Source organism: Panthera pardus, unplaced genomic scaffold (assembly GCF_024362965.1).
Source record: "Panthera pardus isolate Hobbes unplaced genomic scaffold, ASM2436296v1 HiC_scaffold_24, whole genome shotgun sequence".
Classification (NCBI taxonomy): domain Eukaryota; kingdom Metazoa; phylum Chordata; class Mammalia; order Carnivora; family Felidae; genus Panthera; species Panthera pardus.
Window position 1 is genome coordinate 36,789,397 of NW_026526810.1, and position 23,265 is coordinate 36,812,661.

The 23,265-nt window shown below is 42.1% G+C and overlaps 1 protein-coding gene and 1 long non-coding RNA gene across 2 annotated transcripts in view; one reads left to right on the forward strand and one right to left on the reverse strand.

Annotated features, from left to right (window-relative positions):
- Positions 1-23,265, forward strand: part of RORA (RAR related orphan receptor A) — a 718,090-nt gene that overhangs the window by 561,604 nt on the left and 133,221 nt on the right. The gene's annotated exons all lie outside the window — the stretch shown is intronic.
- Positions 9,725-17,014, reverse strand: LOC128772949 (uncharacterized). The gene is made up of 3 exons (XR_008417074.1): positions 16,080-17,014; positions 12,514-12,590; positions 9,725-11,216 (listed from the first exon to the last, which is right to left on the reverse strand). It is a non-coding gene; the product is annotated as an uncharacterized LOC128772949 (long non-coding RNA).

The following is a 23,265-nucleotide window of genomic DNA, read 5'->3' on the forward strand; positions in this document are numbered from 1 at the left end:
AGAATAAAAGAAATAAGTGTGTGGTCCATTTTCCCGTCTGTACCAAGCAAGCCATTTTAGAATGAATGAGAATAGTAGTCGCATTTTTTCACTGGGTTCCTCTTCTAGGTCATAAACACTTCCTACCACAGGTTACTGAGCCCAAAAATAAATACGGGAAGAAAATTCTTTGCGTGTGTGAGGTACTTTGTATTTTCTGCCTCCTTCTCAATCCTTAATTAAGCTTTGCAGCCACCCTGTGAGGCTGGTCATTACCACTGGGTGAGGAATCGGAGTCCCACAGGAGCTATGTGACTTGCCCAAGCATACGAGCCAGACAGGCCGGGCAAGGTGAGACTCCCAGTTTCTGATGCCCACGCCCCATGTGCAATCCAGCCTCGTCACCCTGGGTCTTGGCACGGGGAAGAAGTAAACAAACAAATGACTATTACATTGCTTTTACTTCTGGGGAGCGATGGGTTCTTATTCAAAATAGGTACAAGGGGAAAAACAAATGGTATGTCACAGCAAAGCTGTTGGGGGAGAGAGGTGCAACTATTTAGGGGCTTGGGGTTCTGCTCTTCCTGAAGTTATGTGTCCCCCTCTAAGTTTCCCTTTATTGCTCACATACCCAGGATTTATTCAGCAAAGGGGCCACATATCTTGCTGGCCAGTGGGGATTCCAAAGCAATACCATGAGGTCGACTCTGTTGTATTCAGGTTTAATACCATGTAATACCATGTGATGTGTGCTGTAATACAGATATTTATGGAGACAGATGGGAGTCCGGAAGAAGAAAATTACCCTCCCTGGGGGTCAAGGAATGCTCCACAGATAAAGTGACATTTAAATAGAACCTAAAGAAAGAAGCAGGAGTTTGCTAGTTGGAAACAAGGGAGAAGAACATCCAGGCAACTATGGTAGAGGTGTGATAAATTATGGCTTCAGAATCCACCCCCATATTCAAATCATGTTCCCTATAACCTTCAGTGTAAAACTAAAACACATAATAAGCTCAGCCCTCAACTCCAGTGTCAGATTAGGTCTCTCTGTCCTTTCGGAAGTCTCTCACTGCACTTTCCCTGTATCATACGGAAAGCCAGGACTTCTGAGAGCTCTGAGGTTTGGGAGTTTAAGGGGAAGGCACCCAGGGCTGTGTTTCCAGTCATCCCTGGCTCTGAATTGATGCACTCCACTGATTCATTTCCATTCATTTGATGTCTTTTTTACAATATGTACATGTCTCTCTATGTACACACATATGTGCATATATACATGGATAAATATGTACATACATACATATGCATATGTACACATGTATATGAAATCCACCTCTTACTTGATTTAAAAAAAATCTATTTCACTGAACATTTTACTGGGGCGGGGGGAAGGATGGATTTCTCTTACAGAGAAATGGATTTCTCTTACAGAAACATAAACCTCGCATGGCTCCTGAGGGACCTTCTTGTCACAGCCCTCCAGCCACCATAGGTGGACCACCATGGACTGTTTGCACTTCAGTCACACTGCCACATGCCCTCTTGTCTTCTGCCTTTGTCCCTTCCTCCACTCCTGTCTCTCCTCTCTGTCTCACCCTGAGGTTCCTAGTTTTCCCTCTCCCCCTCTTCTCTCTCCTTCCTCCCCTTCCCCCACAGCCCTGCTTAGTTCAGTTAAGTTGTCTCTTGGTTCTTATTGCCTGCATCTTCAAGGTCACCCCTTATTGTGGAATTGTCCTAAGAAACACAGTTCTTTTCTAAGAAAAATTTTGATATTACAGTGGTTTTAATTTCCATTTGTCTGTGTGTGACTCACCATATCCCTACACATGGCCTAGTCCCTGACAAGAAGTGGGCAATCAGTATTATCTGTTCTCTGAATTAGTTAATCGATTAAATAGTGCTTTAAAAAGATCTGTCTTATCTTGCTGTTTGACTATATTGTAATGTTGCCCTGAATGCTAGATATAAGGAGGTTTAACCACCTTAATAAGACAGGCCCTGTTAGTCCGCATTGCATGGTGATGCCCACCAGTCACTAAAGCCAGATTGCCGAAATACTCCAAAGGCCACATTTGTTAAGCCAAGCTGCTACGTGGGCAAGCCTGCATAAAGGCCAAGAATGGAAGGACATATATAAGCTGCAGAAGAGAGTTTGCCTGTTGGGAAAGAGGAAGAAAGAAGCATGGGAGCAGGCACAACCATAACATTATTTTCTTTTTACAAGAGCCTAGGGTTGCCTGAGTGGCTGAGTTGGTTGAAAATCTGACTCTTGGGGCGCCTGGGTGGCGCAGTCGGTTAAGCGTCCGACTTCAGCTCAGGTCACGATCTCACGGTCCGTGAGTTCGAGCCCCGCGTCGGGCTCTGGGCTGATGGCTCAGAGCCTGGAGCCTGCTTCCGATTCTGTGTCTCTCTCTCTCTCTGCCCCTCCCCCGTTCATGCTCTGTCTCTGTCTCAAAAATAAATAAACGTTAAAAAAAAAAAAATTTAAAAAAAAAAAAAAAAGAAAATCTGACTCTTGATTTTAGCTCAGGTCATGTTCCCATGGTCATGGGATTAAGCCCCATATCGGACTCTGCATTGAGCATGGAGCCTGCTTGGGATTCTCTCTCTCTCTCTTTCTCTCTCTCTCTCTCTCTCTCTCTCTCCCCCTCCCTCCCTCCCTCCCTCCCTCTCCCCCACTCATCCCCCCCTCAAAAATAAAAATAAAAACATTTTAAAAAGAGCCCAAGTAGCAATTGTAAAATCTTGCAATTAAGGATGTACATTTACCAAGTCTCTGCATTTTTATATGCTTTAAATATTTTGTAGGTTAAAAAAGATTCCAAAATTGAAAAAAAAAAAAAAAAAAAAAGGAAAAAGGGAATCCTGTACCATAGATGCCCATTGAAATGCACCTGCTAATGAAGAGGTATTTCAAAATATGATGCTCTTCCAAGAAGAGAAGTATCTAGGGCCCTCAGCACCCCAAACAGGAGATTGCTCTCAACCACTGTTATCAGCATAAGACCAAAACCTCAAGATTCACAAGAAGTCTTTGTTGCTTGAGGTCTGTGTCTCTTACCACTGTTATGTGATTAAGTCGTGAAAGACCTGTAAGGACTTCAGTACATGTCCACAGAAGCATTCAGGGGGAGTCCCCAGTTCTTAGAACAGCCTGGTGAATTGTCCCCTCTTCTTACCTCACTCTGCACAGGGAATGTTACAAAGGACTTTAAGGAATTTTTTCAAAGTAGTCCCATCCGTATGTCCTTTTCAAAGCAACATGGAAATGGTATGAAAATATATCAATAACAAAAAAAAACATCCCGGTGGCTTCCCTGCTATTCTCATAACTTCCTGGGAAGGTGAGAAAAATGCACAGACATTCCTACAGCCACTTTGGTTACTAATAAGTCTCAGAGAAGCCTGTCACGAGGTTCTGTCCAAGTTGCCCCACACTGTCCTGAACCTTCCTTCTCAGTTTATTTATTTATTTGTTCCCATTCTAGAACAGCCAGCAAATGATTTCACACCTTTTTGTTTAGCTGCTAAAAGCAACACAATAACTCCCCTCAGGGCTGCCTCTGTGGGTTCCAAAAATAAAATGGGCTCATTTTCATGCTAAGCATGCAAAGGCTCGTAGGAATTCTAAAGAAAGGCAAAGGAAGGAAAGGAGGAGAAAAGAGGGGTCAGGCTGGGGGTGTTGCTGTGGAAGGTCAGCTTCTGCCTCCAGTTACCAGCTGCCCCTGCCAGAAGGGATAGGTAAAAATAACAGACCGTTCTTAGGCTACAAATTAAAAGGTGATCTAATTCAACCCTGTACTCTCCAGCCTTATCGGCTATCCCTAAATCCAGGGTTATGCTTGGAACACAACCTGTCTTTCACCAAGGATATAGAAGAGTAGTAGCCTCCTTCAGCTTTCCAGAGAAGAAATCTCTTGGGCAGGAAATAGCCAGTAACTTGCTTCCAGGTGAGAATATGAAATCATGGATCTATGAAATTCTAAGTTAACTTCCGAAACTCAAAGTTTTCTGGGCTTGAGCTGTTATTTAAACGGCACTCATCATATCCCATATGTTACTGTTAGAACGGTATGTGATACAGATCACATAGTATTATTAGTCCCTGCTAGCCAGCCTGGAATGTGTGAAGAGATTTCCGTGAGAGCTTGCTGGAAGTGTCTGTGCTGCCCACCTACAATAAGAGGAATCCTTGCTCTTCTGCCTGCCCCCAAATTTAATCATCCATTGATGGTACCTGCTCGTTGTATTTACAGGCAGGCTTTTGCTTATGTATGAAGACAGACTGTTGGAAATTCTCTCCATTTGTTGAGTCAAAATCTGCTTTCCAGTAGCTTCTACTCATTGGTTCTAGATTTGTCCCATGGAAGATGCAGCACAGAATCTGCCTTTTTATGAGAAACCTTCAAATATTTGACAACTGCCAGCCTTTACAATCTCCTCTCCTTTCACTTACGCCTTCCCATTTTCTTCTGTTAACACAGTTTCCAGTTTCTTCCCTAGGATGTGATCCAGTTTGCACAGTGTCCCTCTTTTTTTTTTTAATATTTATTCTTGAGAGAGAGAGAGAGAAAGAGAGAGATGGAGTGCAAGCAGGGAGAGGGACAGAGAGAGAGAGGGAGACACAGAATCCAAAGCAGGCTCCAGGCTCTGAGCCACCCAGGTGCCCCCACAGTGTCCCTCTTGTAACACAGCCCAGAAATGGACTCACCTGCCCAGAGCACAATGGCATGAATACCTCCCTGAGCTGAAGAACATACAAGTCACAAAGCCTGAGCTTACCTGAGCCATTTCTTTTAGCAGATGTGTTATGCTGTGGAATCATATTCCCTTTCAAGATCTGTGAAGAAAGGATGTGCTAAGCCAACTGTAAATAGGATTGCTCAGAAAATCTAAATGCTACTTAAAGGAACACAATTTTTAAATAGTTTAAAAGGATCCCTTTACATACAAATACTCCACATGCAAATTATAAGTCCTTCTTATTTTTTTTTCGTTAAAGCAGATACCCAGAGTGCCTCCGTCTGGCAAACCTAATATAATTTTTTCTATGTTGAGTATTTGAAAAATTTCTAAACTACGTTTCTTTAAAATTATTCTGGGATTCAGACTTTCTGTTCAAGGAATTCTAGAATCTTTAGAAATGGAAAGGGCATAGAAAGACTGTCAAATCTAGTCACAAACTTTTAAGAAGATCTTACCACCTTATCTTACGTATTCATTCCTAATTCATTCACCAAGTGATTTCTGAGTACTTACTCTGCTCCATGCATTGTTCTAGGCTTATTCTATATATATATATATACATATACATATACATATACATATACATATACATATACATATACACGTATATATATATATAGTCCCCTTTGTTCAGAGTTTACATTCCCAAGAGGAAAACAGACAAGCAAAATTTCACATAATTCTAGGTCGTGATAGGTGCTCTGAGGAAAGTAAAATAGGCTAGGATAGACACACTAGGTGAGGAAAGACAAATTTTAGGAGAGACCACCTGCCCGAACTGTTGAAAAGGTTTCAACCGCTGCAGAAGCTGGAAGAAGCTTCTTCCAAGCTATGGAAACAGCAAAAGCAAAGTCCCCAAGGTAGAAACAAACTTGATGTGTTCTGGGAAGTGAAATTAGGCCAGTACAGTTGGAAAATATTAATAGAAGAAGAAAGTGATAGCAGATGGGAGTCAAAGAAGACAAAGATAAGCAGGGACTAGATCGCACAGAGCATCAAAGGCTGTAGTGAGAAGCTTGGATTTTATTCTAAGTGCGCTTGGAGGGCTTTAGATAGGGGAGTGGCATGATTTAACTTACTTTTTTTTTTAAAGTTCTATCTACCTGCTGTGCAGAGACAGATTATACAGGGTTTAAAAACAGAGGGAGAGAAACTAGTCAGGAAACTATTGCAGTGCCCTGGCAAGAGATGACAGTGGCTTGTACTGGTGCGATAGCCATGGAAATAGAAGTGGGTACATTCTGATTATATTTCAGAGGTACACCCAGTAGGACTTGCTAAGAGAAAAACCACTGGAGTCCAGGGAAGCTTAAGTGACTTGCCTAACAGGGAAGAAGGAGAAGGGCACCGAGCAAAGATGAGTACTTAGCCATGCCGTGTACTTCAATCCTATCATTAGTCCTAATAATACTGTGAGAGAGATATTAGTTTACCTACATTTTATATAGAAGGACCCTGAGGCTCAGAGTATTTCAGTAACTCCAAATCAGACACAGGGTCAGGTTAAGGTGGGATCCAAACTCAGGACTCTTTGACTAGGTATCTCATAGTATCTTCCCACTCTACCACATTGTTTTCCAAAGTGATGGCAGAGGGGGGACCTTGAGGGCAGGCTCTGGGTTAGAGCTCCTTCTACACACCTTTTCTTCAAAGTTACTGATGCCTAATGAGAGCCACTACCGTCATTTGCTACAGATCCCCCAGTGTGCCATTATATTCAACCAAAGCTAAGATGCCTCTCTCCTCTTTCCATTCTTGCCCCCTTCCCTTGCAGCTCACAACCTCTGAGTGGAGGTCCACTCCTCTCTCTGCAGTTTAACTGCCAGAGACACGAGCCCCTGGACCTGCCTCCCTTCCTGAGGAGCTGTAGCTGGAAATTGCTTGTGCAAGCCGATGACAACTTATCTATATTTAGCAGAAAAAGTGGTGGCAAGGATCTGTCCAGCTCAATTTTTTTTACAGTTTCAATGTTCAGAATCTCACAGACCATCTCTCCCAAAAGGCACATTGGCCCTGACAGTATCTGAGTGGAAGGAAGTTTCCTCCATCTCACCGGGCTATCCACTAGAAGCCTTGTTCCAAGAAATTACGTGGACGTCCATCCTAGAGCAAAGATGTGACATGCGCCGTGCTCCCCCACCCCCAACACCAACACCTGCTGGCACTGTAGGCACTTTGATGACTTTCAAGTGTTACTCTAAGACAGGAAAACAAGCACGGAAGGTTTGAGGGGGAAATGGACTATTACATAATTGTTTATGTGTTTAAGTGATATATACAGTGCTTGATTTTTATTGCTTTTCAATGTGGCATGGAAAAGAAATACAAAGTGCCGTTGATGGTTTAAGAGCAAAGATAAACTTGCCTGGGGTGGGGAGGTGAAAAAACTGCAGCAGGTATTCTCAAGCGCTTAGTATGATGAAATCATTGCCACGGAGGCTGATTATCACTTATACTTAAAGTAACTTAATTCGAGGATGAGGCACAGTTTAGCTTTTCTGGAGCCAGACTAAACCAGATATGGTATATTGTCCATGACTCTGACCCTCCTCACTGTTGGTCAGCCAGAGAGAATTATCTACTAATGAAAAGCAGAACAATTAAGAAGAGCAAAGAAAACAGGAGAGTAGAGACCGTTAAAGAAAAATGGGAATTTTCAAGACAGTGAAAGAGCGCCAATTGGATCACAAAAAGGGAATTTACAGGGGAAAAGAACTGTGTCCAGTGAGCACTTACTTACACACAGCCCTCTACTTTCTGACATGCAAGATGTATCAATCCTTGGTTGTCAAGAGAAAGAAAACCTACTGTGAAAGGGTTTTTATTAGCTTTAGAAATAGAAATTTAAAAAAAAAAAAAAGGTTTTTTCATACCTGCTTCAAGTCCCCAACTTCATTTTGGGTTAAATCTTATTCGGAGGAAAAGCACTTAGTTTAGAAATGTCCTGTCTCATTTTCACAAAATCTCTTCTAATGAGATGAGTTTTAGTGTTGCTATATTTACTAAGGAAAAGAGATGGAGAAGTAGAAAACCCACTTTTTGTACCATTGCACTTCTTGGGGCTAAAGCTTCCAATATTGTATTCCAGAAGTTAACTAATTAACAGACCATTATTAAGGGGGCAGGAAAAACGTATGGAATTTGGGGTAAAATGAAAACACAATTAAACTTTTAAAAAGAGAAAGAAAAAAGTCACCTAAAATCTCAACACTCTAAGATTTCACTGTTAAGCCTTAAAAAACAAAACAAAATTATTTGGCACATCCTTTCTAGAACCTTAATGGGGACCACTGTAATTCAGGCTCTCTCTCCTATATCATTTTGTGACAATTTCTGGCAATTTTCTACAGGTCTATGGGTTGGTATCTTTACTGATGCCCCAGAAGTCCAAGCAGAGGTGATCTTCTAGCATTAAATATCTTAATCTTCTCGCTGGACATTTTCTTTGCTTGAGATGAACAAAAAGATATATAATTCTTCTTTTTTATATCACTGTTCCCATGACTGTCAAGAAACCAAGAAAGTCCTTCCTGATTTTCTGTGTCATAGCATGAGCTCCATCCTTCATAGACACAAGAAGAACTATATTTTTCAACTAAGACCTCAAACTTCAAAGGCAGACATCCTCTTTAAACAGTTTTCTTTGTATATCATCTTGGCCATCTTTTAAGGAATTCAGTGTAAGAGCTAAAAAGAACTTCTGAAAAAATTGGGGGTGATGAAACTACTGGCAAAAGAATAGGCAAAGAAATCAGTTAGAAAACCCCCAGATATAATCTTGCGTATGTAAGAATAAACTGAAATATCTATATATGGAATACATGAAAAAACTGTAGGGACAAGTAGTCAACAAGTGGTCCTATGATAATTGTTAGCTTATCAGGAAAAGAATTATTTTTATCATACCATATAACAAGATCTAGATAAAGAAATATTATTTTTCAGAAGTTAAATAGCTAACAGAGTAATCTCTACATATTTATCTACTCTAGGTGGGTGAAGATTTTTCTGTACTTTAAAGCAATGGAAGAGGTCACTGAGTAAAGGGTCAATAAGTTGAAATATAGAGTAATACAAAATTTCCGTGTGTCAAAAATAACCATAACAAAATCAGAGGCCAAAAAGCCAAATGATAAGAAAATGTTTTTTTCCAAAATGGAGGCACAAATCATCTTATTATATAGTGTCTATATAAATTAATGAGCTTATCAGATAAAGGTCATGAGCTGACAATTCATAGAAGAGAAAATACAAATAGCTAATTATACAGTAAACAATTTTCAGCCTCACCAGTGAATACCAAGTTAAATAATAGGGACCTAACAAAGTAGCAAAGATTTTTAAATTACATTAGTCAGTGCAGTCAGAGTTTCAGGAAGACACTGATACACTGTGTTAATACAAATTAATACAATGTTAAAAATGATTACACTCTTTGATCTGGTGTTTCTCCTTCTACTAGACTATTCTAAGGTATTGATTTAAGGGGTGCCTGGGTGATTCAATGGGTTAAGCATCCGACTCTTGGTTTCAGCTCACGTCATGATCTCACCATTCCTGGATCGAGCCCTGCGTCAGTCATAGCTGTCGGCGCAGAACCTGCTTGGGAGTCTCTCTCTCCCCCCACCTCTCTGCCCTTCCCACATATGCATGCTGTCTGTCTCTCGAAATAAATAAATAAACTTAAAAAAAAAAAAAGAAAGAATTCAAAAGGCTAACTTTTTTTTTTTTTTTCAACGTTTTTTATTTATTTTTGGGACAGAGAGAGACAGAGCATGAATGGGGGAGGGGCAGAGAGAGAGAGGGAGACAAAGAATCGGAAACAGGCTCCAGGCTCCGAGCCATCAGCCCAGAGCCTGACGCGGGGCTCGAACTCACGGACCGCAAGATCGTGACCTGGCTGAAGTCGGACGCTTAACCGACTGCGCCACCCAGGCGCCCCCAAAAGGCTAACATTTATGCATACACATAAAACGTTAATTTAGGTATGCCCTAAATGTCCAAAATTAGGAAAATTATTAACAAGTTATAGCAGAGTCATATGATGAAAAATTATGCTGCCATTAAAACAATATTTAAAGAATAATGGCATGAGGAAATTCTTTTGATGAATTGAACAAAAACATGGTGTGTGAAATTCTCTGTAAAGAATGATCTCAGTTACATGAAGATAAATCCTAGGAAAGAATACTGGAACCATTGTTAACTGTGGTTGCATTTGACTAACAGGATAAAATTTGGTGATGTTTTTGCATGCTTCTTTTAACGTCTTTCTAAATTTCAAATTTTCTACCATGCGTATATATTATTTTTAGAACCTTATGAAAAGAAAGAAAAATTGAATGTGGAGGGGTTTAGAGCCTACCACCCTAAGACATGCCATTCTGGGATAGGGCTTATTTTGAGCCTCAGTTTGACAATTGAGGAGAAACAGACTCAGGACAAATTCTCTGGCTTCCCCCTCTCTACCAGGAAGGGCTAGAGGATTCTTAAATGTTTTTTTTAATGTTTATTTATTTTTGAGACAGAGAGAGAGACAGAGCATAAACAGGGGAGGGGCAGAGAGAGTGGGAGACACAGAATCGGAAGCAGGCTCCAGGCTCTGAGCCATCAGCCCAGAGCCCGACGCGGGGCTCGAACTCAAAGACCATGAGATCGAACTCAAAGACCATGAGATCGTGACCTGAGTTGAAGTCGGACGCTTAACCGACTGAGCCACCCAGGTGCCCCTAAGGGCTGGAGGATTCTTAACCACCAGAGACTATTCTAGCCTCTTGTCAGCCCAGAGTCTGCACCAAAGGAATCTAAATAACAAACCTTACTAAAAACAATCTTTATCTTCCGTCGGTTTCCCCTCATATATCTATCTTCCTACAGTTTGCCGCCCCTAGAAGTCTAAAACCCTTTTCCTTCGTCTTGTCACTTCTCTACAGGTGTATCTTTCTTTGAGTTATTCCTCATTAAGTATTCCACGTGTTGTGTGCTGCATGAATCAATAAACTTTGCTTGTTTTTCTCTCATTTGCCTGTCCTTTGTCAATCTAATTTGCAGGAATGAACCCAAGACAGGTAGAAGAAAAAGAAAAATTTTCCTCCCCTACAGACTACTACAATGATGATGATGATGATGATGATGATGATGATAAAAGAACCAGTGGTAGGCATCCTTCTCCTTCAGCAGCTTCAGACTGCCTTCTACTTGATGGCAGGCCTAGTTGGATACCTCCAAGCCCATAGAAGCACTAGTGTGTACTACGAGTCAGCTTACTCAAAAGGGCAGATTGCTAGGTGTTCTGGGGGAGAGGGTGGATAGCTATTGCCCTTCTTCTTTTTCTTCTTCCTCCAGGTTTAGTTTCCTCTTCTCTTTCTTCCTTTCTCCCATACTTGATCCAAGTAAAAGCCAGGAATTATGAGCACCGTACCTCAACTCTTTTCTCAAAGTGGTGACGTAGGGTTGCTTTTGTCTCTTTCTCCCAGTCTGATAAGATAGACCTGAAAAGGAGAAGAACACGGGTTTCCTACGTGGGTAGAAGGAATGGTCTCTGTAAGGAATTGGACGAGCTTCTCCAACCTTCTTCTTGTAGACTGCGTCTGGATATGCACCGAACACACTTCCTGAAGGAGTTCATCCGAGAAACAAAGGGAATGTTTAACCTGAACAAAAATATTTTGGTATTTCACAAGGGTAACTCTTAAGGCGACAAACCCCGTGACTACTAATGCTACCACACCACAACCTCTAAGTGAGGCAGATCTGAAAATAAAGGCATTGAGAATGCAGTCTTGCCTGGAGTTGACTCAGATAGAGAATAGAAGACGCAAAGGCTCAGAATGTGTCTCCAGCCAAGTCCAAGGTTTTATTTTGTTCTGTTGAAATGAAAAGCAAAATGCAGGGTGTACTTTCCCTAGCTCATTTTCCCTAACCATTTCAAGCATGTTTCTGTTGCCGAGGGAACTGAGGGCCAAGTCTCTGATTCATTTCCCCGATGCAACAAAGCATCCTTGGGAGAAAGCGTCACTGTCTTTCGCATGCATTTGCAAAGCCCTTTAAGGTGTTCTTTAAGTCTCATAGCTGTATTCTGATTGCAGAAAGCACATTTTAAATCATTAGAGGCAAATGGAATCAAAATCTATCAAGAAACGCCTTTTTAAGGATGATAGCTTCCTCCAGTTTAATTACCATATTACTAATTGTGGCTATTTTCTTCTTTTTTCTTTATACCTAGAATCCAGAAACTAGGAAAATCTAGCTTCTTCCTCTCTCTCTCTCTCTCTCTCTCTCTCCCCTCTCCTCTCTCTCTGTCTGGATTTGAAGCTCTCTTTTCTTCCCTGTCCCCAACAACAACAAAAAAATTTATTCTAGTCAGGCTAAAACACATAATTCAGCAATATGCCACCATCACCCTAAGGTTTAATGTTCTTTCCACTGAAAATAAGTAAAAATAGCACATTGTCCTCAAACTTGGTGGTTCGGAAGAGAAGCACGTGGGGAGAGGATAACCTCACAGCTATCTTTAAATTGCAATTTGAGGGCCACAGTTATTCGCACTCTTCCCTTGCCCTGAGGCTGCACACCCCGATGCGCAGTGCCATGGTCATGCTCGTGGCTGCTTGGTCTGGGTGACAGAAACCATTAAAGACAAGCACAGGGCCCAGCTGCCCTTCGTGGGTTTCATTAGCTTACTTGTGTAGGAGGAAAACGGCGTCTGAAGGGCTCTGGACTCGTTAACCAAAATGTTAATGGCTTAAAGACAGTGAGAAATTAGTTAGTGAGATGTTTATCAAGTACCTGGAACGAGAGTTGACTTTCTGTGAAACATCACCCTGGACTCGAAGCCAAAACCTCTCTCTTGTCTTCAGTTGGACCTGAAAAGAATAATCGTGTCGGAATTAGTAAGGCAAACAACAGCAAGTGAGGAATGAAAACAAGCTGATATTAAATAGAGCTGAGGGCAAAATACCTGAGCTTCAGTCTTTACAGAAGGGGTGGGATTTAAGAAGTTAAAAAAAAAAATGGTAGCACTCCTTCTGAATGCGACTGTCTGGTGGCTTTGAATCTCTCAGGCAGGACTCTGGGGGGTTGCAACTGGGAGGTGATGTTAACTGGCCTCCTTAGAGTTCAGGTTGAAGTGATTTTTCATGGCAGTGTATGTGTTTCATATCTTTTTTTTTTACTTATTAGGTAAGATAAACAATTACAATTTAAAACTCTGTCACCACAGGGGTGCCTGTGTGGCTCAGTCAATTAAGCCTCTGACTTTGGTTCGGGTCATGATCTCGTGGTTCACGAGTTCGAGCCCCACGTCAGGCTCTGTGCTGACAGCTCAGAGCCTGGAGCCTGCTTGTCTCCTTCTTTCTCTGTTCTCCCCGTCTCACACTCTCTCTCTCTCTCTCTCTCTCTCTCTCTCAAAAATAAATAAACCTTAAAAAAAATAAAAAATAAAAAACTTTAAAGTTTCCCTGGTAATAAGTCTTTATATGTGTTTCTCAAGAAGAAACTATATACAAGACTTGGGTTGGGAAGTTGATTTTAATCATGATTTCTGTTAATAACTCAGCAATTTCACACGATTCTCCACTTTTACAGTAGAGTTTTTCCTTGTGTAAAATGGGAAGGATGATAGAAAGTCTGAACTTGGGGACTTGCCTTTTGGCCTGCCCAACGACGCCTGCCTTTTGGCCGATACCCAACTCTTCTTGGCCAGGATCACACATTCTGCCAGTTCACAAGAGCCAGAATTACTCATAACTACTAATTACTTGTAGTGTCAAAGATCTCTGGATTCTCTGATGAAGGGGCTTTAAGTTCAATGTCATATTATCCAATTGCTAAGCGTTCTTTTTACAGACATAGGGACGAAGAGCACAGAGATCAGGCTGTGCATCAAAGGAAGTTTAGAAAAGTTTAGAGAAAGGTTTTCTGTTTATTCTAAGTGGAGGAAGTGCTTCATGGTCTGACAAAAGTCACCTAATATTTCCACACAATTAATAAGCTTCTCCGAAATGAAATACTTAAATTAGATAGTAACATAAGGTCATCAAAAGTCGACCTTCTCTTTCCTTTACTTGAAAGTGCTCTGTGCTTCTCTCCTAGCAGCACAAACCTGTGTGATGTGTGATATTGGTACTGTCATTTTACTGGGGCTACCACGGCATCACCTGGTCTGGGTGTTCTCAGATCCCAGGGCCTGCGCATCATTGGGATGGAGTTTTCACAAAACCGATGACTATACATCGGAAGGCTGCCAACTTTCTTTAAGAAGCATTGCTCTTTTGGGGCACCTGGGTGGCTCAGTCAGTTCAGCATCCCACTCTTGATTTAGGCTCAGGTCATGATCTTACCATTCATGAGACTGAGCCCCAGGTTCTGCACTGACACCATGGAGACTGCTTGGGATTCTCTCTGCCCCTCCCAGTGGTCTCTGTCTCTCTGTCTCTGTCTCTGTCTCAAAAATAAATAAACATTAAAAAAAAAAAAAAAAGTACTGCTCTGTACTCTAAGAGTGTGTCCTTCCTACTTTGGAGATATTCAGATGTTACTTTCTTTTATGAGTTAACAATAATTGAAAGTGGCAGTGTGGTATTTTTTAACATTTTATTTGATCACATTTAAACTTGGCAACAATAAATATATTAATCTTCTCACAGTGTCACACTTTCTTTTCTTTTTACATTTTACTGGTCTGTAAAACCCAAACTCTGGAAAACATCAGTCTGTGGCTCGTTCTGTCTATATGGTAATAGGGAGGATGCAGGTAATTGCCGTTTTCAACCTAGTATATCACATTCTTTCCCTACTAAAACATGTGTCCCAGCCAATGATAAGTAGGACACCCAATGTGGTTGAACTGTATTTCTGTCTCTACCCTCCACCATAGGGGTTCCTAAAATTAAGCAAGTGAAAGGTCAAAAAAGGAGGCAGAGGAAAAAAATAATCTGGATAACAAATGAACTGGCTAGTTAATGCACCCAATGTCAAATGACAAGAATAAAAGCATGTTCCATGCAATATTTGGAACACACTTACACTAACGAATTGTTGTTTATTTTTAATTTAAATTTAACTGGATTTTCTGTAGTTTATCTGGCAATCCTACATCCGAGATTATACGACCCTTTAGAAAATACATAGGTACTGTATCATCTAAACATTTCACATTTAGATATGAAACCTAGACAACATAAAGACAACTAAAAGAGTATTTTAGTAATAGCCACGTATATGTATTTCATGAATAGCTATTTATGGGGAAAGGCTACTTTACTTCATATTTTATTACATACGTCGTTCCTTTTTTATTTTAAATGTTTACTTATTTATTTTGAGAGAGAGCGTGATAGAGTACTCATGAAAGCATACCAGCCTTCAGTTGAATCAGGAGAAGAGTAAAAGAATTTACCTTGCTCCCAGTTGGCTGACATTATGAATGAGCTGATACGCAGTGTTTACAAGTAGTTCCTGCCGAGCCACTCAGCTGCCCACTTCTGAGCCGGCTGCTCAGGTGATGCAGAATAGTTCCCTCCAACCCTCTCTGATGTTTCAGGATCGGAAAGGTTGTGGGTGGGAAGTAAGGAGGAAAGCTAGGATCCTGTGAAATGCTCTTTGATGGACTCAGCTTGCAGCCAACGCAATTGTTCTTTGTTTCTTACTTTTCCTTCCCATGGTAAAACTGACACAAAGTTTAAAAGTCTACATTTTCCCCCCCACCATGCTACCTGGCAAATGTAGATTTCCTCACCTTAGCTTGAAACAAAAGTAATAATAAAACTGTCAAGTAGCACTAGTAACCTCTCTGGGTGATATTTGCAGGGAAATTACTTTCCATCTACAAAGTTGACACCTATTTTCTGTTAGGGAAATGAATTTAGATGAGCTCAAGATTGGCAGGGAACTAGGAGTCTAGGTCAGATACCTGGTGTGCCTTTCATTACAATGAATGTGAATGTGCGTGGTGTTTTGTTTTATTCTCCCCCTCCCCCCGCCACCACCTCAAGGTTGTTGCAAAAGTAATGCGAGGGGGGGAAAAATACGGTGAACAGTGTTCATAGATTCGAATAAATGGAGACTAAAGATCAAAATGTAGAACCGGAGCCGATTTTGTGGTCAGTCCTCAGATGGGCTGCTTAGGGTTGTCATGGGAAGCAGTGTTAGGTCTCACCAGGCTCAGGCACAGTCTATCAGACTGAATCTGGGCAGGTTATGTTGTCCTCTGGACATCAGGTTCCTTCCTTGTCAAATGAAGGGACTACATAGGCCAATACTAATATGGCCCCTTCTAGCTCTGACGTAAGGAGGCACAGAGGAGAGGAAGAATTTTGGAGTTACCAGTTAGTGAACAGAACTCATCCACTTACCCTCTGGGGATTCGAAGGCTATATTTTTGAAATAACAGACTTGCTCTCTGATCTCGTGTGCTGACCTTCCGATGTACAAGTGCAGTCATTCTTTACGCCTTCCTCTGCCCAGCCCTGTCTTGTCAGAGAAAGATCAGTTGGACCGTGTTCTTGGTCTTCCTGGGAACCCTGTGAGCTCTGTCACAGACTGTCCCTCTGGACTCTCATACACACAGGTCACTGTTATCTTTCTTTTTCAAAGCTGTTACTTAGGTTGGATGAAAAATAAGCAGAGTTCAACCATCATAATTATTTACATGGGTACACAAAGACGACACATCCCATGTTTTTTGTTTTTAAATCATACTCTGGACTCTCAGAGTTTCTTTGCCATGTGCTTTCCAGGCCTTTTCCCCCTGAGCTTATTCCAGTCAGAATCTGTACAAAACACTGCATTGGTCCGTGTTTTGAAATTGAATTTGGATGGGAAAATACATACTTTTCAAGGTCGGCGGTGTATACACAGATTCTGTCCTTTGTAACCATGTAGGAAACATGGTGGAAAATAAAGATTTCTATGGGATCCTTTCCATTCTGAGCCCAGAATGGAAACAGTTGCATTGTTCTAGATTTCCTCATGCTTCCAAAGATGGCTGTCCTTTCCTACTATGGAATCCTATCGAAAAATCCAAGTGTTCACCTTCCGTGTTGTCCAGAGTGTGCTTTTTTCCCTCGCGTTTGTGCCAACACCAGAGAAGTTCATTGGGGTACCTCCCTGGCCTCTCAGGAGCTCTTGTGTTGTTCTAATTCATGGGATACATTCTCAATTTATGCGGACATTCCTCCAGCCCCTCCCCCTTCCTTGACCCTAGTTTTCCCTTATTCCCCATTCTTTGTCCTATGAACCCTTGTTGCCCTCCCCAAGGTGGAAAATTACTGGACAACCTCTACCTCTCTGCAGCCCACACCTAGAGCATTGGCCTTTGCCCAAGTTATGCCACCCCGTTTGAGATCACCTGACACCATTGTGATCAGTCTCATGACCTGGCAGATTCCCACCTGCCTGCCTGGTTCACTCTTGCTCCATTCAAGTGCCTCTTACCAGCGGGTGCTCATGCGTCTTCTTGTCACTCAGGCTCATCCAACACCCACCCTTTTATTCATTCAACAAGATAATTCAAATACCTCTGTTTGCCGGGGAATGCACTCTGCCAGAGTAACTCAAAATTCACTACTTGTCCTCAAGGAGCTTAGACTCCAGGGAGGGAGACTGACAATAAAGGGAACGATGAATCATCGGAAACATTGAGAAAAGTTGTGAAGAAAACAGACAAGATCTCTGGACATAGTGGCAAGTTGAGCCTAATTTGGATAATGTCATCTGCAGAACTCACATGTAGCCCTGCACCTAAACAATGAGAAGACATCAGCCATGGGGAAAAGAGAAGTTGGAGGTGTCTCTCAGGTTTTGGGCTCAGCATGTGAGCAGACTCTAAGGCAAGAACCAGTCTGGTATGCTTGAAAACTGAAAAAAGCCTCTCTAAATCCTCCCCACTTTTCCAGGGCCTTCCTTCCCATAGATCTTTGCTGACTGCACCCACTCACCCTCGTTAGTCCATCTCCTGAGCTGTCGTAGGTCATTCTCTCAGTTCCACTTATTTGATACTTGTTTGCATGTTGCCTTTTATTATTCAGCTGTGTAGAAGATCTTTACAGAACTTGAGGTCCATACTTCATCTCTCCAAAAGCATCAATCAGGGTTCTGTTTATATAGGAGGTACCAAAGAAGCACTTGAATTTAATTCAGTTCACTAACCATTAATCAAATGCCTGGTCTACACTAGGTGGTACATGCTAAGTATTTAGCTCAGGGCTAGTGTTTAAAAATAAATAAACCCCAATCTAGCCATGAGAAAAAAAAAAACATCAGATAAACCCAAACTGAGGGATATTTTACAACATACCTGCTCAGTATGACTGAAAGCTCTCGAAGTCATCAAAAACAAAGTTCAAGAAATTCTCACAGACCAGAGAAGGCTAAGGAAACATGACAACTAAATGTAATGTGGTACCTGGATGACATCCTGGGACAGGAAAAAGTCTTTAAGGAAAAATGAGTGAAATCTGAATGAGCTATGAAATTTACTTAAGTGTCACATAGCCATGTTGATTCCTTAGTTGTAACAAACATACTATAAATCTATAAATCTGAAATTATTCCAAAATAATTTGTTTAAATTAAAAACGAATGAACAAATTACCAAGCCATGGTCCCTGCCTCTGTGAGCTTACACTTCAGTAAAGAAAACATATATCTAAATAAATACTGGCAGGACAGCATGGTAACAGCAACAACAAAATTACATGCCAAGTACAGAAGGAGCCCACATGAGGGCATGCTGACCTCTGAGAATTTAGGGAAGGACTCACTGAGGAGGGAGGGGAATGCTTGGAGCTAGGTTTTGAAGGATCACTAGGAGTTTGAAGAACGAGGAAGACAAGCCTAGAAAAGATTGATTCTGGCCGTTGACACCTTTGACAAGGCATACAATCCTTTCAAGCAGTTTAGCTTTGACAAAAGGGAAGAAAGAGAGAAAAGCAGATAACAGCTTGGGTATTTGCTACAAATTATGGTACAATAGTTAGCAGTCTCATTGTTTGTAGCTAGGACTCAACTGCCCACGGCAGCTGACCCACAGGGCCTCTGAGTGGAGCCCACCAGGCCTCCCTCCCATCACTCTCCACCAGCTGTTGAGGCCATCTGTATGGTCACCTTGGACTCCCCAGTACAGTGGGGCAAGGCACATTCCCAGTTTCTGGAGGTGGATAGATAATGGGAAAGGACATGAATGCAGAGAACCACAGGAGGCAGTGACTTGGGGACTGAGGCAAAAGCTCAGTGGTCAATCATGGGCCATTGTCTCCAAACTGGACAGGCCAGAATGTCTGCCACACCCATAGCTGGAGGTAAAGGAGGTAGAAGGCAAATCCATGGAGAGCAAGGGCTTTGCTTTATTGGCGCTGTGTCCCCAGTATCGCAATGCTTGGCTTAAGGTCAGTTCTTCAAAAAGGAAATTGGTGAGTATAGGACAATACTAACCCCATGAGGTCTGGTAGCCCTCACCACAGGTAAATGAGATGGCCAGCCCACACAGGAAGTGGCTGTTGGAAGGATGACCTCTCAAATTCTCTCTCATGGGACTGAACAGGAGATCTGAAGATGAGGAAGCAGTTAGGAGACAGCTGACAAGCAGAGGGGACCTTGAGGTAGGAGAGGGCCTCAAAGGCCCCTGTGGGAGCTGGTGTTATAGGGGCGCAAAATGACCGAGTGAGCCCAATAGGTAGTGAATAAGCCAGCTGCTGTCAGAACAGAGAAGCAACATCAGGTCCCTTGTTGCCACAAAGCACTTAGCACAGTGCTGGCACCCAAGTGCTCCGTAATTGTTATTTTTGAAGTTGTTTTATTATTCTTATTGGATTCCTACGAGAACGGTGCTATTCTCATTGCTTCACATGTATCCTTTCAATAAGTGTCCCCTCACTTAGTGAGTTGTTGTTCCTTACAACCAAAACAACAACAACAAAACACACACACACACACAAACACACAATTCCAAAATTATCCCTGGTCAGAATTATAGCAAGTATGTTTGGCATAGCTCGGCGTGGGGGGGGGGGGGGGGCGGGGAGGCCCTAATCCCTAGGGTTCATTTTCTCTATCAGTCCTACAGCAAACGTCCCTACATACTAAGACCTTTGTCTGATAGATCTGGTACAGATCAAGGATGTCCTGGTTTGGGGAGAGTTAGGCCACAGGCACGAGGCTCACTCACCCTGAATTGAGCTGTAGACAACTGGAGAAGTCAGAGGCTGGAAAGCCTGGTGTTGAGACGAACGTGGAAGGGCTTCTGAAGACAAACCTCACCCGGCTCCACCCCCAGAAAATGGTACAAAGTTCGTATTTTTACTTTGTCATTTAATCAGTGGTTTCACACACATTAGTATTCTTTATCTTTTGAAAAGGTCACATGGGTACATGATGCAGTATTCAAAAGGATATAAAGTAGAGGTATGCCCTATCTTCTAACCAATGACCACTTTCTAATGCTGCCTTCCAGAAATAATCCATTCTATGGATATAAGAGCATGATGAATCCCAACACACATAGTTACATCTACACACACACACACACACACACACACACACACACACACACACACTCTGTTCTGCATATTGAGTTTTTCGATTCCCACTACCACCCTAGAGCTAATTCCATATCAAGGCACACAGAGCTGCCTCAGTCTTTTTAACAACAGTGCTACACAACATTTTGTGGATACACCAGCAGCTATGTAATCCCCTGCTAATCAGTGTTTAGGTTGTTTTCAGACCTCAGTAACACAAACAGTGCTGCATTGAATATCCTCAAACATATACCAGTTTGCACTCACGCAGATAGATGTGCAGGATAAATCCCCAGACGTGGAATTGTTAGGACAATGGGAAAGTTGATTTCTGGTGTCATTGAGTATTGCGATGTGGGCCTCCATAGAGAATTTACCAGTTTAAACGTCCACCAATAACATACGTGATTATACCCTCACCAACACAGAATGCATAGTTGTTTTTTTTATTTTTATTGTCTTAAAAGGATTTAGTTTTGTAGCACATACAAACATAAAAGCAAAAGCCTTTTGCATGGCTTTTTTTCTGAAGCCTAGTCTGTCCCTCTGAATGTCTCTCTCTTCTCATCTCCTGGGAAGGTATGTGCACCCATACAATGGCTTGCCCTCTCCCCATTGGAGACTGATTTTTTAAAAGCTTTAATTCTTTCCTTTTCATATTGCAATGGGTTTTCATCTTTGGTGATTTTCATTTGCAAAAAAAAAAAAAAATTTTCACTGAGTCTTACATTCCCCAATGTAGAGGGTCTCTTAATCTTTCCAGAAAGCAATTGCTGCTGCCAGTATGCCAGGACCTATTTCTTCATTAATTTTTCCAAAGCCCTTATAATACTGAGGGGACTGATACCAGGGCCGATAATGCCCAGTAATTCTCGGTATTTACAGAGCTTCTTTGTCTGAGATCTCAAAGCACTTGACAGCATTAAATCATCTTTCCCTTGTCTCTCTCAAAAGAATCTTTGAACCTAGAGGGATGATGCACAGAAATGAAATATCTGCTTTCTATCCAGATTGTCTGAAAAGTGACTGGGGAGAGAATACGAACCAACCAACGTAGTTTCTAGCCATTAGCAGCATGTCCCTTTGGTTATCCAAATTCTGCACTTTTTGTGGGTGCATTTCCAGTGAATTATCAATCGTCTGTGTATAAGCAGCAAATAGAAATGTGGTAAAAGTGTTATATGCATCTGGTAAAAGGGGTTAAGTGATATCAGGAGCGTTGAGTCCCTGGATGCAAAAACAGGTGTGCTCAGGCCTTCGAGCCTCTTACATTCTCTCTGATCTGAGTCTCTGCCAATCTTCTCTGAGGAAATGTATAAATATGACAAAACACCACTTCCTCTAGCCCAGAGAAAGAACGAAGGGAGGGGGGAGAAGGGAAAAAAAAAGAAGGAAGGCAAGGGGAGGGAAGGACCTGATTCAGATCTGATGTTTCCTTCTCGTGTTGGATAATACCTTAGGAGTTGAAAGCCCAGCCCAACCTCATGCATCTTGTCTGATTCCACTAGTGAGTAATTGCCTTTCTAAAGAGTTTTTCATCCTCACTCCATACTTCTCCTCCCCACCCTTTCTGACCCCCTAGTCTCCACACCCTCCATACCCTACATGTACCATACACAGAATATCAACCATACAGCAAGTGTTTAGCGGGGGAGTGTTAGCAAACATCATCTCATATTTCAGATACAGAAACCAAGGGACAGAAAAGCTATAATTTATTTAGTGGTAAATACTCTATGTTAGGCACACATATCAAAAACTGTATCAACTGGGTCAAGAATTATCAATCAGGGGAGCCCGGGTGGCTCAGTCTGTTAAGTATCTGACTTCAGCTCAGGTCATAATCCCATGGCTTGTGGATTTGAGCCCCGTATTGGGCTCCGTGCTGACCGTGCAGAGCCTGCTTGGGATTCTGTCTCTCTCCCTCTCCCTCTGCCCCTCCTCTGATCACACTCTCTCTCTCAAAATAAATAAACTTAAAAAAAAAAAAAAACTATTTCTACAAAAAGAGTTATCAATGGGATTGACTTTTTTTAAATTTTTAAACGATTTATTGCACAAATAATATGGAAGATCAAAATAAAAGTGAACATCACTGCAATCCCACCACCCCAACTAAACATTCTGCTTTCCTCCCTCTTCCATAGCCTTTGAAGTTCATAGTCCTCATGCACATACCATAGTAACCAGTGTGGGCAAGAGCCCAGAGAGCGGAGCCAGGCAACTTGCACTTGTATCCAATTCTACCATTGACCAACTAGGCTTTAGTCCCTGCATCTATAAAACGAGCATCCGAATAGTATGCACTTTATAGAAATGTTATGAGGAATCAATGAGGTAGCCACGTTACAGCGTGTTACCTGCTCCTATTATTATTAAATTTTGCTTTCTGCTTCTTGAAATGTATCATAAACAATTGCAACAGAATTGTCAGACAGATCCCAAATCCTTACTAAGGTGACTACCCACCCCAGGTGCCACCACTTCTGGGTTCTTGGGGGGTGGGAGGTGGGAAGGAGTCCTTCCTGCAGAGAGAGCCAAGCAGCATCTTTTAGCCCCTCCCCTTTCAGGGCCTCCATAGACTGCACCTGTCTTGGGCTTCACTACTGTCCTGCCCCTGTCACCCTACAAATCTCAAGGTTTCGGGGCGCCTGGGTGGCTCAGTCGGTTAAGCGGCCGACTTCGGCTCAGGTCATGATCTCGCGGTCCGTGAGTTCGAGCCCCGCGTCGGGCTCTGTGCTGACAGCTCGGAGCCTGGAGCCTGTTTCAGATTCTGTGTCTCCCTCTCTCTGACCCTCCCCCGTTCATGCTCTGTCTCTCTCTGTCTCAAAAATAAATAAACATTTAAAAAAAAATTAAAAAAAAAAAAAAACAAATCTCAAGGTTTCAGGGGGAAAAGTGGGAAAATGAGAACCACAGAAGTCACTTCACTTCACTCCTTAGAGTTCCCAGGGCCTTGGGTGAGAATAGCTTCTTCCCTCTGACCAAATTATGTTCTGATGATTGCTGTTCCTTTTCAGAA